Genomic DNA, 14,376 nt, shown 5'->3' with positions numbered 1-14,376 from the left:
TTTACAGGCCTTACACCAGTCTATTCATATTCCTTAGCCCCTTCTTCATTGTCACTTTTCTTGTCTCTCCCCCATGTCCTGAGCTGCCCCTGCTGTCTGCTCGCTGCTGCAAATCTGTTTGTGGTCGGGTGCTGATGCCTGCCTACCCACTGGTCTAGACTCTCCTGCAGTGAAAACTCAGCTTCCCTTTTGTTTTTCCTTCCATTCTGTTTTCTCTTCTCTTTATTGAGATGCCCTGTTCCTACTGTTCTGCCGGGGTCTACAGTACACTACTGCCCACTGTGATGCTGTCCTGCTCTGGATCTCCATTCATGCTTCACTGCGTATCTGTTCTTATGACTGTTTAACCTGCATGGACTTTTGAACAGTGAACATGTGTCCTACACTTACTCAATGTACGACATTTGCCGTAGCGCTCTCTTTCTCTCTCTCTCTCTCTCTCTCTCTCTCTCTCGTCTGGTCTCTGTTATTATGTTATAATGGGTTTCAGTTTAGTTTGCAAATTGTTGCTCGGATCTCGAAAATGGCAACTACAAGAGACTTTCTTAACTTTCTTAATCACCACCCCACCTCATCCCAAAAGTACTGGATGGAGCACCATCCATTATTCCAGAGAACATAGTTCCACTGCTCCACAGCTCAGTGCTGAGGGGCTTTATACCACTGTAGCCCACTCCTGCTAATAGGCATAGTGCCAATAGGTTCATGTTCATCTGCTCCAAAGAGTTTTTTTCTATTGACAGTACTTCTCTACAGAGACTAGACAAGCTGTGTGTGTATGATTTTGCACATCTGTGCCAGCAATGGGTGCAACTTCATGTAGCTGAATGCATTCGTTAGAAGGGGTGTCCATAAACATTTGCACTGTGCAAACTGAACAACATTTAACTCACCAGCCTTAAACTGCTTTCTGACGTTTTCTGGTCCTGTATGACATACTGTTACTTCTTTAAATGTTCAACAAGCAGTAGAAGCAGCCATCCTGGAATACATAAACATGCGCAAAGTAGAAGGTCTCTCCAAGAGTTGAGACCCAATGAACAAACCCCCTCGATCAGTGCAACGTGGAGAACAGACACTAGGGGGCAGCATTTTGCCATGTTTCCAAGTGGCACTGTTGCTGTTTAATGTGAAGGTCCTATTACTACACAGGGATGAGAGCGTTCCTCTTATTTTTAGCTCCGCAGCACCTTTGAGGCGCAGCACTGATCTGGCACTTCTTCAAAGACGGAGAGTGTGCAGTAGGGAAGCTCCCTTTCTCTTGCTCGCTCCCCATCAGCTTGTTTGTTTATTTACACATATATATATATATATTTATGTGTGTGTGTGTTTTTCTGTAGAGGTGACAGATAGCAGCTCTCCTCTTGGGTGGTGGGTGGTGGGGAGGTTGGTCTCACATCAGACATCTCTTGGTTTTCCTACTGCTCATATGGTGACAAGAAAAAAAAAATCTTGACAGTCATTTTCTTCCCACACTCCCTCCCTCCCTCCCTGCCTCACTCCCAATATCAGCCCTCCCTCCAGCCCGAACAGATGAATGAAGACAGAATCCAGTTCATCATCATCATCATCGTCATCATCCAGAGCAGTCATTTCATCAGCCGCCCGTGGCTTCAGAGTGAAGAGGCGCTGATCTGATCGTTTGACAGTGTGGGAAGAAAAAGCACTTTGTAGTTGGGTTGGGTGCATAAAGCAATTTTAATGCTTTTACATTTCTGCACAGCGGCGTGACGGGACCAAAACAGCACATCCAACTAGCACACACTCTCTCACTCACACACACACACACACACACACAAACGCGGGCATATAAATGAAAGATTGTAGATACAGATTTGATCTGCAATGCTCCTGTGATCCAGAAGTCTTTTATAAATCAGATCAGAGAGTGCGTGTGTGAGAGAGTGTGTGAGAGTGTTATTATTATGAGGAGATTAGATAATATCTGACAATAGCAGACTAATACGTGTTAAATAAGAACATAAGGGTGAAGTAGTAAAAGCCTCTTAGAGAGAGTCTTCGCTGATCTCATCTCACACTCATTCATTTGCACTTTCTCGCTCTCTCTCATTTACACACACACACACACACACACACACTTTGGACCTCAGTACACACCAACAATAGAATCTTTCTGATGATTTCCTGATTTTGATGATTTTCTGTGTGTCACACTCGCACATGAAGCTAAAACACGGTGAAGTGGAGGTGGACGTCTCCTATTGCTCCATCTTTTTACATAGACTTCCATTGAACGTTTGGGAGGTTTTTGTCCTTACCCTGTAAAGTTGCTATTTTGGATACCGGGCACAGAAGAAACTCCTCCAAAAGAAAGAGGCTAAAAACAACTGGACAGGACATGAGACTGGACTGGGCTTCAGACGAGAGGCTGTAAAAGCAACTGCACAAGAGACAGGATACCAGACAGAACAGAACAGGACAGGACATTACACGGATGACAGGACCGGAGACTGAACAGGACACAGGACACAGGTCAAGACAGGATACCAGATATGAGACTGGACAGGTTACTAGAGATCAGGCCAGACAGGTGAATGCACCGAAGACTGGACAGGGCAAACAAGAGACTGAAAATAGTAGCAGAGAGATGACTGGACAAAGGACTGTCCGAAAAAATATTGACCTGGGACTGGACATAACAAATGCAGATGGACACAGTACTGGGCTAAAGATGGGCAATATGATCATTATACTGTATCGTGGCGTGGTGGGACGGAAGACTGAACACCAGACTGATGGGGAGACAATACCACTGATGGCAGGGGACTGAACAAGACATCGTACAGATACGATGACAGATGCCAAAACAGGGACAGCAACATGGACTAGGAACAGTACAGACTGGAATTAATTACAGGCTGGGACTGGGGACCTAAGATTGTACAAATAAAGGTGAAAGGCAGGAAGCAGAGGAAGTAGCCTGACAGAAATAATGGTACCTGGCTGGGCGGGGGGATCTAAAGGGTGGCCTTCTAGGAAACTGGGAGGTCATGTGCAGGGCAGGCCCAAACAGACCCAATGCTCTCCAGAGCACTGCGCAGAACCTTGAGGGCAGGTCAGCCTGCAACAGCGTCCATGAAAGCAGGCGGGCTTACTGGGGCTGCAGGAGGGGTTAGCACATTCCCTGCATCCCTTGTGTTTGGTCAGGTATTTGGTATTAGGTTTAAGGGATGCATTCAGGGAACAGGAGCTAGTTGATCTCAAAAGTTGATGCACTCAATGGAGTCAGTTTAGTCAAGTTTAGGCCAAGAAGACGAGAGAGCGTTGGGCCATCTAATAGGAAATCACAAGGCAGAGACAGAACAAGGAACCGCTGGGAATGATTATAAGAGGGAAGAGTAACCTAGGTAAAACCAGGTAGGGGGACATGGAACAGGACAGAGCAAAAAACATGACTCAATAGGGGAAACCTAGGCTAGGCTAGATCAGAGATTCACAATGCAGGCTACAATTTAATATGATTGTGTGTATATCGATACAGCCACGCATATAAGTATTTGGACAGTGAAACAATTTGTGTAATGTCATCTTTCACAGCCTTAAAAGAAACTGGACAACTGACTGATTAGCAGTTCCATGACCAGGTGTGGCTTGTGCTCTGGTTATTTCATGACAACTTAGGGAGTTAAAGTTCTGGTTTGAGGAACTGAAGGGATCATGGCCCTGAAGGTGAATCATGCCAAACCACACCGCCCACTGGAAAGCCTTCACATGCATGTGCACTCACACACATGCACACCCTAAATCCTTCTTTTAGCCACACAAGAAGCATTGGCCGGTGTAGCTGGCAGTACACTGACCACACGCTGCTTCCCTATCACTGACGGCTTATGTGGAGATCAGGTCTCCACCGTTCCACTCACACCACCACTGAGACTCAGCACACAATCTCTCTTTCTCTTTCTCTCTCCCTCACACACACAGCATATAAAAAGATAGGCCACACTGTGGAGATGTATTGATTTGTGTGTTAGCAGAGTGTGTTAACGCTCTGAGGCTGCACTGCTGCACAAGTCTAGAGTACATATAAATGTCCTACTGTGTGTGCCTGAATTTGTTGGAAAACGGGTAGCTTAGAATTTCACGGTTCCACAAAATGCTCCTGACTGATCTCTGATTGATTCTTCTTCTCGCTAGTTACAGACATATCTGACTTTACACTATATGTCCAAATGTTTGTGGACACCCCTCCTAATGAGGGGTGATGGGAGACTCCAGCACCATGCCTAATGTCAGGTGTGGGCTAGATGGATATAAAACCCCCCCAGCATTGAGCTGTGGAGCAGTGGAACTGTGTCCTCTGGAATGATGCTGCTCCATCCAGTACTTTTGGGATGGAATGGTGATCATTCAATGTCCTGACCTCATTAATGCTGTTGTCGCTGAATGCAATCAAATCCTCACACCAATTCTCCAAAATCCAGTAGAAAGCCTTCGTCCCTGGACAGTAGAGACAGTCACTTCAACAAAAGCAGGATAAACCCTTTTTAATACCCTTGAAACAATAAGTGTCCCAATACTTTTGTCTATATAGTGTATGCCCTGACATTGTGTGTGTGTGTGTGTGTGTGTGCGCTGAACGCCTTGGCTCATTACAGCAGGAGAAGGCCAGCTCCAATAAAGCCTTTATCTGTGGCAGCCAGACCCAGCACAGTATGCGCTGACCACACCGTCACTGGCACCCCCAGCCAAGCTGAATTCGGACACACACACACACACACACACACACACGCACACACACACACACACACACACACATATATTCTCACTGACTGTCCCTGCCGAACCACACAGCTGCATCTGGCCACAGGAGACAAGAGAGCTCTCTAACTCAGACGCCTGAAGACAACTGCAGACGTGTGTGCACAGATAGAGGCAGTGAATCACTGCATCTGCGGTAAAATGCAGACCTTTACTTTTATTTGCTCCAGATATGTGAGGTCCAGAAATCCATCTGTTCGCAGTGCTTAAAGCAGCAGTATGCGAGAATTGGCATTTCTTGCTCTTGGGCTCCCCCTGCAGTTGGAAAGTGTAATTTGCGCTTTGAGAGACCCATAAGGGAAACGTTTACATGCATTTCTAGATGAGCTGAGAGATACAGAACTGAGGCACTAGAGTAATCTTACTGTGACCCTGGTTATGCAGCGATAAGCAGTTCTCGTAAGTGTTGTCCTTCCCACATAGTGCAGTTAGCAGTGTGCCGGATCCGAACTACCAAAAGCAGAGCCGCTATTCTCTCTATTACAAGTCAGTGGAGGAAAAGCATCAGTTATGCACTATGGTCCCCTGACCCTAAATGTAGTCTGTATTGGTCAAGATACAGCCAAAGGCTTTGCCAAAGGGTTAAGTGAGTGAAGAATTAAGCTAATAAACAGTCTGCTTTAGAGTGCGCATGGAATTTGTGCAATACCGTATGTATGTGTCTGATATTTGGCTGAAAAGAGGATGGTAGAACAACCATTTATTGCAATCAAGTACAAGTATTGCTATTTTAAAATACTAATCACTGAAGTCAAAGTTCAAACCTCCCAACACTGCTATGTAACAGTCTTGCCTCTTTATTTTCACGCCCCACAAAAACTATACAAAGCAAGCCCAGTAGCAAAAGCCCTAGTTAAGGATGGAGAAACATGGGGCAAATAAGACTTTAGGGCAATATGGTGTTCTTAATACTGGAGAGCAGCACCAGGACTTCCAGACTCCGCTAGTTACAGAACTACGGGTTGTTGCGCAGCAGCTTTTTCTGCACCAGTGTCCTCAGGGGGTGAACTCAAGCCTGGTACACGACAAAGAGAAAGCTGGGGAGGTAAGCAAACAGCACAGGAGGCAAGCAGAGCTCTGTGCTAAGCTAAAAGTTAACGCTACCCTTTAAGGCTAGCACTTGTGCCTTGTTGTAGAAGAGCCAAAACAGAAAGATACGCTCATACAGAACATAGTGGTTGCTCCTTTTCAGCCAGTTTCCACAACTTGAAGTGGCCTCCACTCTTTGGCGGGGCTGAGCTCTTCCCGGCTTCCTATGATTCAAACCCAGATGTGACTGATGGTTTCAGTAGCTTGTACGGGAAACACATTCTGAACATGAGGCCTGAACCGACCACTTTTACAGCCATTGTGGTCGTCCTGTTATGCTGTATATACTTCAGTAAGAGTACCTAGTGTCCTCTCTCTCATCTATTATCCTCCGTTTGAGGTGTATGATGGTCTAGGCATGCATTTAGAGCAATGCTAACTGCTGACTACAAGCTTTCAGACTATAGCACGGCTTCAACTGGTGCCATAGCAGAAATAATATGATTGATCTGTATGGTAACATACTGTTTGATATTTCTTTACGCTCTGTAAAAGAGACTGCATCTAACATGTCCTTTGGTTAATTTCTGCAGAATCACAAGGCAACTGGTACACAATAAACAAACCTTATATGCACAGACAGAGCCATGATCTCACAACGACAGAGTCATGATCTCACAACGACAGAGTCATGATCTCACAACGACAGAGCCATGATCTCACAACGACGCAGCCATGATCTCACAACGACAGAGCCATGATCTCATGGTAGCAGGACCATGATCTCATGATGACAGAGCTATGATCTCACAACGACAGGACCATGACATCACGATGACAGGGCCATGATCTCACAATGACACAGCCATGATGTTGCGATGACAGAGCCATGATGTCACAACAACAGAGCCATGATCTCACAACGACAGAGCCATGATCTCACAACGACAGAGCCATGATCTCACAATGACAGGACCATGACATCACGATGACAGGGCCATGATCTCACAACGACACAGCCATGATCTCGCGATGACAGAGCCATGATGTCACAACGACACAGCTATGATCTACTAATAGAAAGGAATACATAACACATTTTTTTTTTTTTTTTCCAGAACTGACTTTACCAGGGACTGGCTTTACTACCACTACTGAAATAAGCAATATGCTTTATTCACAGGGGAGAGATGGGTGAACAGGTGTGTGACAGGGTACTGAGGCGTGTTTACTAAAATACTTCATATGATTTCCATATGTAGCCCGCTCCCAGTATCCCAGTACCAGAAAGGAGAAGCACGTCTGATGACAGATTTAACTCTGGTGCCTAACAGAGTGGATGTGACAGATGGCTCCCATCACTTTCATTTAGATTCCAATTTGAAAAAGTCCCACCATATGACTGTCCAGAGAGGCCTTAGCCTGAACTAAAATGGATATTAAGGAGAATGAATTCAAAGTTTTCACAGATATTTAAGTCGTTTAGTCATTTAATCATCGGCAGTAATGTTCAGAGATGGGGTTTGAGGTCAAACCTTTTCTGAAGCAGTCAAGGGCTCTCAGAAAGGAAAACGTTTACCTTGGCATGCTTGAATAATTAGACTTTGGTACATGGAAGTGACACGCTGTGAACCTCAACCACTAATGTGTCTTCCTTTGAAACACAACACGGAAAAAACAAAACAGAGCTGTGAAACAGCCCAATTCTAAACCTCCAAAACGGCACCGTCTTGACTCTTTATATGTATACCCCATAAAAGTTACAGAAATCAAGCCCACTAAGAAAAGGCCCTAGTCTCAGATGGAGAAACGGTAAAACACGGCACAGACTTCGGGAGATTCTGTTGCCCTTAATACTGGAGAGAGCAGCACCAAGGACGGAGGCAATGCATCACTTCCAGTCTCTGCTAGGTATTGAAATAGGGGTTGCTATGTTGCTGGCTTTGCGACTGCAGCTTTTTCTGCGTCAGGGTCTGAAAGGGGGGAGCTCAAACTTGGCAAGCGATAAAGCGAAAGCTGAGGATCCAAGCAGAGATTTGTGCTAGGCTAAAAGATAATGCTAGCTCTCTCATTCTCATCTCTCCATTACTTGCTTCCTCTGCTGACTTTCAAACTGGAGCTTGGGAAGCAAACTACAGTGTTTCTATTACAGCGTTAAAAAAGGGCTGTGAGCCTGTCAAAGTGCCATAAACCATATCTTTTGGCCATCAGATTTTTGAAAAGAACGGACAATGACCTGTAATGCTTAAAATATTTTAGTTTCCAAATAGGAACCTGGAAAACGGGAAACCACCTATAGCAAGGAGGAGAAACGGGTGACAAAGAAAGACTGATGAAAGGCTATTTCAGGTGTTTTAGTGAATTCCATATCCTCACCAGAACTCCCCTTTACATTCAGGTGCACGAGATTTAAGAGTTGTTCAGGCCTTCCCAGATAGCGAGCATATATCGGTCCACTGGCTTGATAAGGTCGGCACTGCCAATGCTGGTCCATCTCTTGGACCAAGCAGATAAATGTTGTGTGTACAAGATCTACCTAGTTTTTAATCTTCTTAAACAAATTCAAGTGCACAGAGGCAAACATTGTGCTACAAATAACTGAAAGGAAATTAATAATGACTAGTTCTGATATGAAATTATTCAGCTGAGAAGCTGAAAATGATGTATTAAAGTAATTTATAAAGGATAACAATAGTAAGAATTTGGGCTGTTGGTGGAAAAGCGAGCGATGATGAAGGTGGCATGTTGTCTAATACTCTGCTTAATCACTGGTGGGCCGCCTAGAAAACCCTCAGAAAAATACACGTGTGCCAACAGTGGTCCAGTGCTATCCTCTCACTATCAAGGTAACGATACAGATATAAATCACTGCTGTTTAATGAAAAACATAAATCTCCATTTTTGTCAATTTGTAATTTTCTCCATCCTTTGAACCCTGTAGCTGCCCCTTTCTGGATGAATGGACCAATAGCAACGCTCCAAAATGACCATTTTCCACTGAAAGTTGCTGTAAAGCTGCTGTTTTGGAGATGCCTGCATTTTTTTTCCTCACTGGACAGCGACGATATGTTTTATTAAACAAGCATTTTTGAAACAGGATACACAACATTAATTCCCATGTCTGCCACAACCTCTCTCACATGGCATTCTCATCATTCTTTGACATTCTGCTGTTTTCATATCTGTTCAGAAGAAATAATAAAAGTGTAAATAAAATATCCTCACTTGCTCTGAACAAGAACTGGGTTATGAAATAAGTCAGTGTGCTCATGTTGACCATTTCTGCTGGGCTATTTTGACACCTGCCGATATCACAATCCCCCTTTGTCTCGGGGGGGGCTGATACACATCTAATTTGTGTGGTGACACAGATGTTCGTAGATGTTATCCTCAAATACATTAAAGCTTCAAAAGGGATGACTCTGTAGAGGGAGTAGAATTTTGACAGCACTGTTTTGACACTTGCTAAAATTATACATAATTAATGAAATAATATAGTAATGAATAAAATATAGAAAAATAATCCCCCCCACATCTGGAGTGCAAGCCTTATACACATCAAATGCATTGATGACATGTTGTTATGATATACACTGCAGTGAGCACTGAGTGGATTCTGGGGGCTGTCAGGAGTAGATTAAACAATTAACAGCTACAGTAAACGCTGTACAGTGAAGTACTGGCACGGCATGGCCAGTTACTTTTTATTTATTTTATTATACACTGATTATAAGAAAATGAGTTACTTTTAGTGAGTGTACCAGACATGAGAATTAAGGTTGAGTTGTGTATCGTGTTTTAAAACACTATAATAATACATTTAAATCTTTATTCAACTTTATTGTCATTAGACCAATACAGGGGTGTACACGAAACACTGTTAGGCTAAATCTCCAGTGCAGTAACAGGTAGGAAAATGATACAATAGTGCAAGGACAAGGCCCAAGACAGGGTACATAGACAATAAGTACAATAAATACAAAATATACAAATAAGTGCATGTGCATTTGAGCAGGATGTTGTTAGGTATTTAGAACTGAACATCTTAAATCTTGTGTGCTGCACCAACAATCGACCCAAACAGTCTTCAGTGTGTTAAACGCATCACAGCTAATGCTTTATGCAACATATTGTTGTTTGCGGTGAAGGAAAGTTCATGATTAACAGTTATTTGTAAACATAAACCAAAATTGTTGTGATGCACAGTGCTGCATGATTCGCATATTGAGGGGCTGGGTTCTGATGATGATGTGGATTTCATCACAACGACTGTTAAGAAAAGCAGAAATCGGCTGAATTAAACACTGTCAGTTTAAAAAAACTGAGAAATTCTTTATTTATTTTGTCGACCAACAAATCTTTCACTGTTACCTGTTTCTCCTCTTTGCAAAAGAAATTTGTGCCGCTTCACTTCTGGGCCTCCTGCCAAATACACACAGAAATCACAAATTGGCGGAAAACGGGTGGTTTTCCGGTTTCCATTTTCCTACTCGGAAACAAAAACCATGTAATGGGCCGTTGTCTGTTTTCTTATTTTAATGTTGAAACGGAAATCGAATGGCCAAAATGCATATCAGGTTTAATTCCACATGTCCTTAGCATATAAAAAGGGTCAGGGTGATTCATTTGGAGGCAAAATAAGGGTTGGAGGGTTTTTAAGTAGGAGGGTTTGGAGGGTTGTAAGTAGGCTTGTAAAATCACATCTGACCCCTTTGTTACCCAACCAAAGATCATACACTCTTTCTACTTTAGACAGAACAATTAAACTGCTTTCTCTGTTACTCCAACAGAAGCAAGACAAGCTCTTTTTTAATACCCTTTATTCTGGAAGAAGCTGCGAATGAGTAGGTGTCCCAATACTTTTGTCCATATAGTGCATTTTGAAATGTCATGGCTTGTCAAACTGCTTTCTCTGGCACTTTTAAGCGATAAAATGTAAGAGTGCACCATCAACATTCTCGCCACACATTGAGAGAGAACCACTGTTTCCTGAACGACAAAAGCATGAAATGGGTTCTTAAATCTGGTCACTGACTGATTCGCCTGTCCAGAAATCCAATTAAATCCAATTCAATTAAAAAAAGATTAGAAAAGCCTAAACAAATTTGTCTTGAATCCGATTGGCAAAAGATGGATTTCATACAGCGTATTTTGACATTCCGACTACAGAAAGTCTGCCCCATCTGTCTCACACGCCTGTGAATAGAAGCAATTTCACCTGGAATCTCAGACATGCTTTTTTTTGTGTTGAATATTTGCATATGTAGCGGGTGTGATTCATGATTTTAAATAAAATACACTACATATCCAAATGTTTGTGGACACCCCTTCTAATGAATGCATTCAGCTACTTTAAGTTTGCTGACACAGATGGACAAATGAACACACACACACACAGCTTTTTTTAGTCCCTGTAGAGAAATATTGCTAGTAAAATAGGACTCTCTGGAGCAAATACACATGGACCTATTGGCACCATGCCTAATGCCAGGCATGGGCTAGAGAGGTATAAAATCCTCCAACATTGAGCTGTGGAGCAGTGGAACTGTGTTTTCTAGAATGATGGTGGAGCACCATCCAATACATCTGGGATGCGTTGGGGTGGTGATCATCCATGAATACATGCTGACCTCAGGATGCTGAATGTAATCGAATCCTCCCAGCAATGCTCCAAAATCTAGACAGTAAAAACAGTTACTCCAACAGAAGCAGGACAAGCTCTTTTTAATACGCTTTATTCTGGAAGAAGCTGTGAATGAGCAGGTGTCCCAATACTTTTGTCCATATAGTGCATTTCGAAATGTCATGGCTTGTCAAACTAAAACTACCTCAAAATTCAAGTCACTGCCAGCCTCAGATTTCAGAGGGTTAAAAAAAGCTCAGTGTTGGATTTTACCGTGTGTTTATGTGGGGCTATGCTGAAACCCCACTGACGACCCAACCAGTTTCTTTAAACAGCAAGAATGATCCCAGAGGGCCATAACCGCACACTTTGTTATTTATCTCACATCCGCACAAAGAACGCGTGAATCAAATATGGTATACAGAGTGCTTAGCCGAGGTAAACTCTGCCTCTCACTGATAAAGGCTTCAAAAATCAGATTAGGGGAGTTAGAACCGAGCTTTTAAACTCTTCACACAGGCCACTGAGCATGCTGTTGTCTTTGAGTGAGACAGACAGGAGAACAGAGCTGAACTCAATCCAGCAACCCCCCCTCTTCCGTCGCTGCAGTGATGATGTTTGTGTTTGCAAACATGCAATCAGTCAGCACTAATGGTTGCCGAACTGCATCCTAATCTTTAATCGGCTGGCTAATTAGAAAACATCATGCAAATGGTGTGGCAATTACGGCTTAATCGCGGCGTGATTGGACGAGCCAGATAAACGAACGGCGGAGGGCAAGGGTGATGGGCACAGGCGACCAGAAAAGAGAGGCCACAGTAAAGTGAGAGGGGGCATCAGAGTTCGCAGGTCAGACTCTTAACTAGACGTTGTTAGCAGTCAGACTGACAGCTGGGTTAACAGCAGTCAAATTAGGAGCCAAAGGCACTTTGTCAGTGGAGCAGAGGATTCCGAGTGGAATTCAGAGCAGTGGACCATACATTTCATTTTTATTTTTATTATTATTTTTTTAGCACCTTAAGCCAGCAACAAACTGTGCAATATCAGTGTTCTTATGAATTTACTGCCAGGCATACAGCACACGACGTGCCAAAGGAATTTCGGCCAGACTGCGTGGCTGACTATGTGTTGCTGCGTTCATTTGTACAACCTTTACTCTGGCCATCTTCACAACAGCGTACTTATACACCAAATCAGACTGTTTGTACACAAAGAGGCTGGCCATACTTTCGCCTGGATAACACGCAATGAGTCATGGCTGAACAGCTTTTTACACAGAGGTAAATATGAATGAAACCCACATTGTAGCAGTGTGTATTGTGTACTCCTACTATTGCATCATCATATGCTGTTCTCCGATTATTGCATCATCAATCGCTGCACTCCTATTATTGCATCATCATACACCGTACTCCTCAGGAGAAAAACGACGGGTACCCAGCTCTGATGCATCGGCCTGCAGAAGCCCATGCCGGCCAGCATCACACTGAAGTGATGTGGGGAGAGAGAGAATGGCCAATTGTGTTCTCCTGGGCTTTGGCTGCTGATGGCAAGCAGCATGAATAGGGATCCTCAGGTCTTGGTGGGGAAAAACAGGTTTTTATTAATTTTATTTACTGAAGTAAAAGGTTTTGCACCGCCTATATCGTCCCTGTGAAAAAGTGATTGTCCTCTTAAACGTAATTAGTGTTTATGCCACCTTTAGCAGCAACAACTAAAACCAAACACTCCCTATAAATGGTGTCACTTTCACACCACTAGGATGGAAGTTTGACCACTTTTCCTTGCAGGGTCGCAAGTTTAAGCTCTTGCCACAGTTGACAGGTTGATGAGGTTCCGACCTCGTCAGGGATTTGACTAGGCCACCCCAGATGACCGGATAATCTCCGGATACATGGTTCTAGCAAATATGAGACATAGCCCAGTATCCCTATACTATCACACTACCACCACCATGCTTGACTGTTGGTAAGATGTTCTTGATGTGGAATTCTGTGTAACCCTTACGCCAGATGTAAAAGGACCCCTGTCCAATCCGTTACTCGTGAGTACACACAAAGCATTACTGTGTCCATTAGACTCTGTGTACAAAGAGCAGTTGACTCTAAGCCAGAACACCATTTTGGCCAAGTCTCTATCTAATAGCGGAATCATGAACGCAGACCTTATCTGAGGTCAGCAAGGCCCATGGTTCCTTAGATGTTTGTCTTTTGAGTGAGTTCTTTTGTGACCTACTGAATGAGTTACTGCTGTTTTCTGGAAGGAATTGTTTGTAGGCTGGGAAGATTTACCACTGTTTCAAGTATTCTAAATTTGGAGAGGATGGCTTTCAGTGTGCTTTGCTGGAGTCTGAGGGATTTAATATGGCACTGCAATATTTTCCCGACTATGGCTGATCCCAGTTATCAACTAAATATAGTTGACTGAATGCAACTATGGGGGAGCATATATTCTTCTCTAAAAATAAATTATCATTTAAAAAACTGTATAATGAGATCGCTCTGGTTATCTGTGCCATCTGTCAAGCTTTGGTTGAACTTTAGTTAATAACAATTAAGTTGGACAAATTTACAAAAAAGACAAAATCACAGGGGAACATTTTTCCATGGCACTGTACAGTAAAAGAGGCAAAGTTATCATCAAAATACTGGCAAGAGGCAAACAAGTGCTGTTTCCCATCCCTTACTCCTTTACAAACGACCTTGTTCCAACGATAACAGGTAGAAATAATGTTTTGAAAAGCTCCTTTCCAGTAAATCACACCAAAATTACTCAAATGAAATAAATAAATGCATAAAAGCCCATCAAATTGGTTTAATATCAATTACAGTGGCAGTCAGAAGCAAAGGCAGAAGTGTTATTTCTTTGTAATGAAACTCTGAACTAAAATCTAAATCTAAAGACAAAAAAGCACATAAATGCTGTTTGGCGGCATTTATAAG

The 14,376-nt window shown here is 43.1% G+C and overlaps 1 protein-coding gene across 1 annotated transcript in view; it reads right to left on the bottom strand.

The window, feature by feature from the left end:
• The window catches only part of prkn (parkin RBR E3 ubiquitin protein ligase), a 125,071-nt gene that overhangs the window by 4,324 nt on the left and 106,371 nt on the right, over window positions 1-14,376 (bottom strand). The window lies entirely within an intron of this gene.

Source organism: Salminus brasiliensis, chromosome 4 (genome assembly GCF_030463535.1).
Source record: "Salminus brasiliensis chromosome 4, fSalBra1.hap2, whole genome shotgun sequence".
Classification (NCBI taxonomy): domain Eukaryota; kingdom Metazoa; phylum Chordata; class Actinopteri; order Characiformes; family Bryconidae; genus Salminus; species Salminus brasiliensis.
The sequence above is the reverse complement of the archived record's forward strand: the minus strand, read 5'-3'. Positions and strand labels throughout refer to the sequence as shown.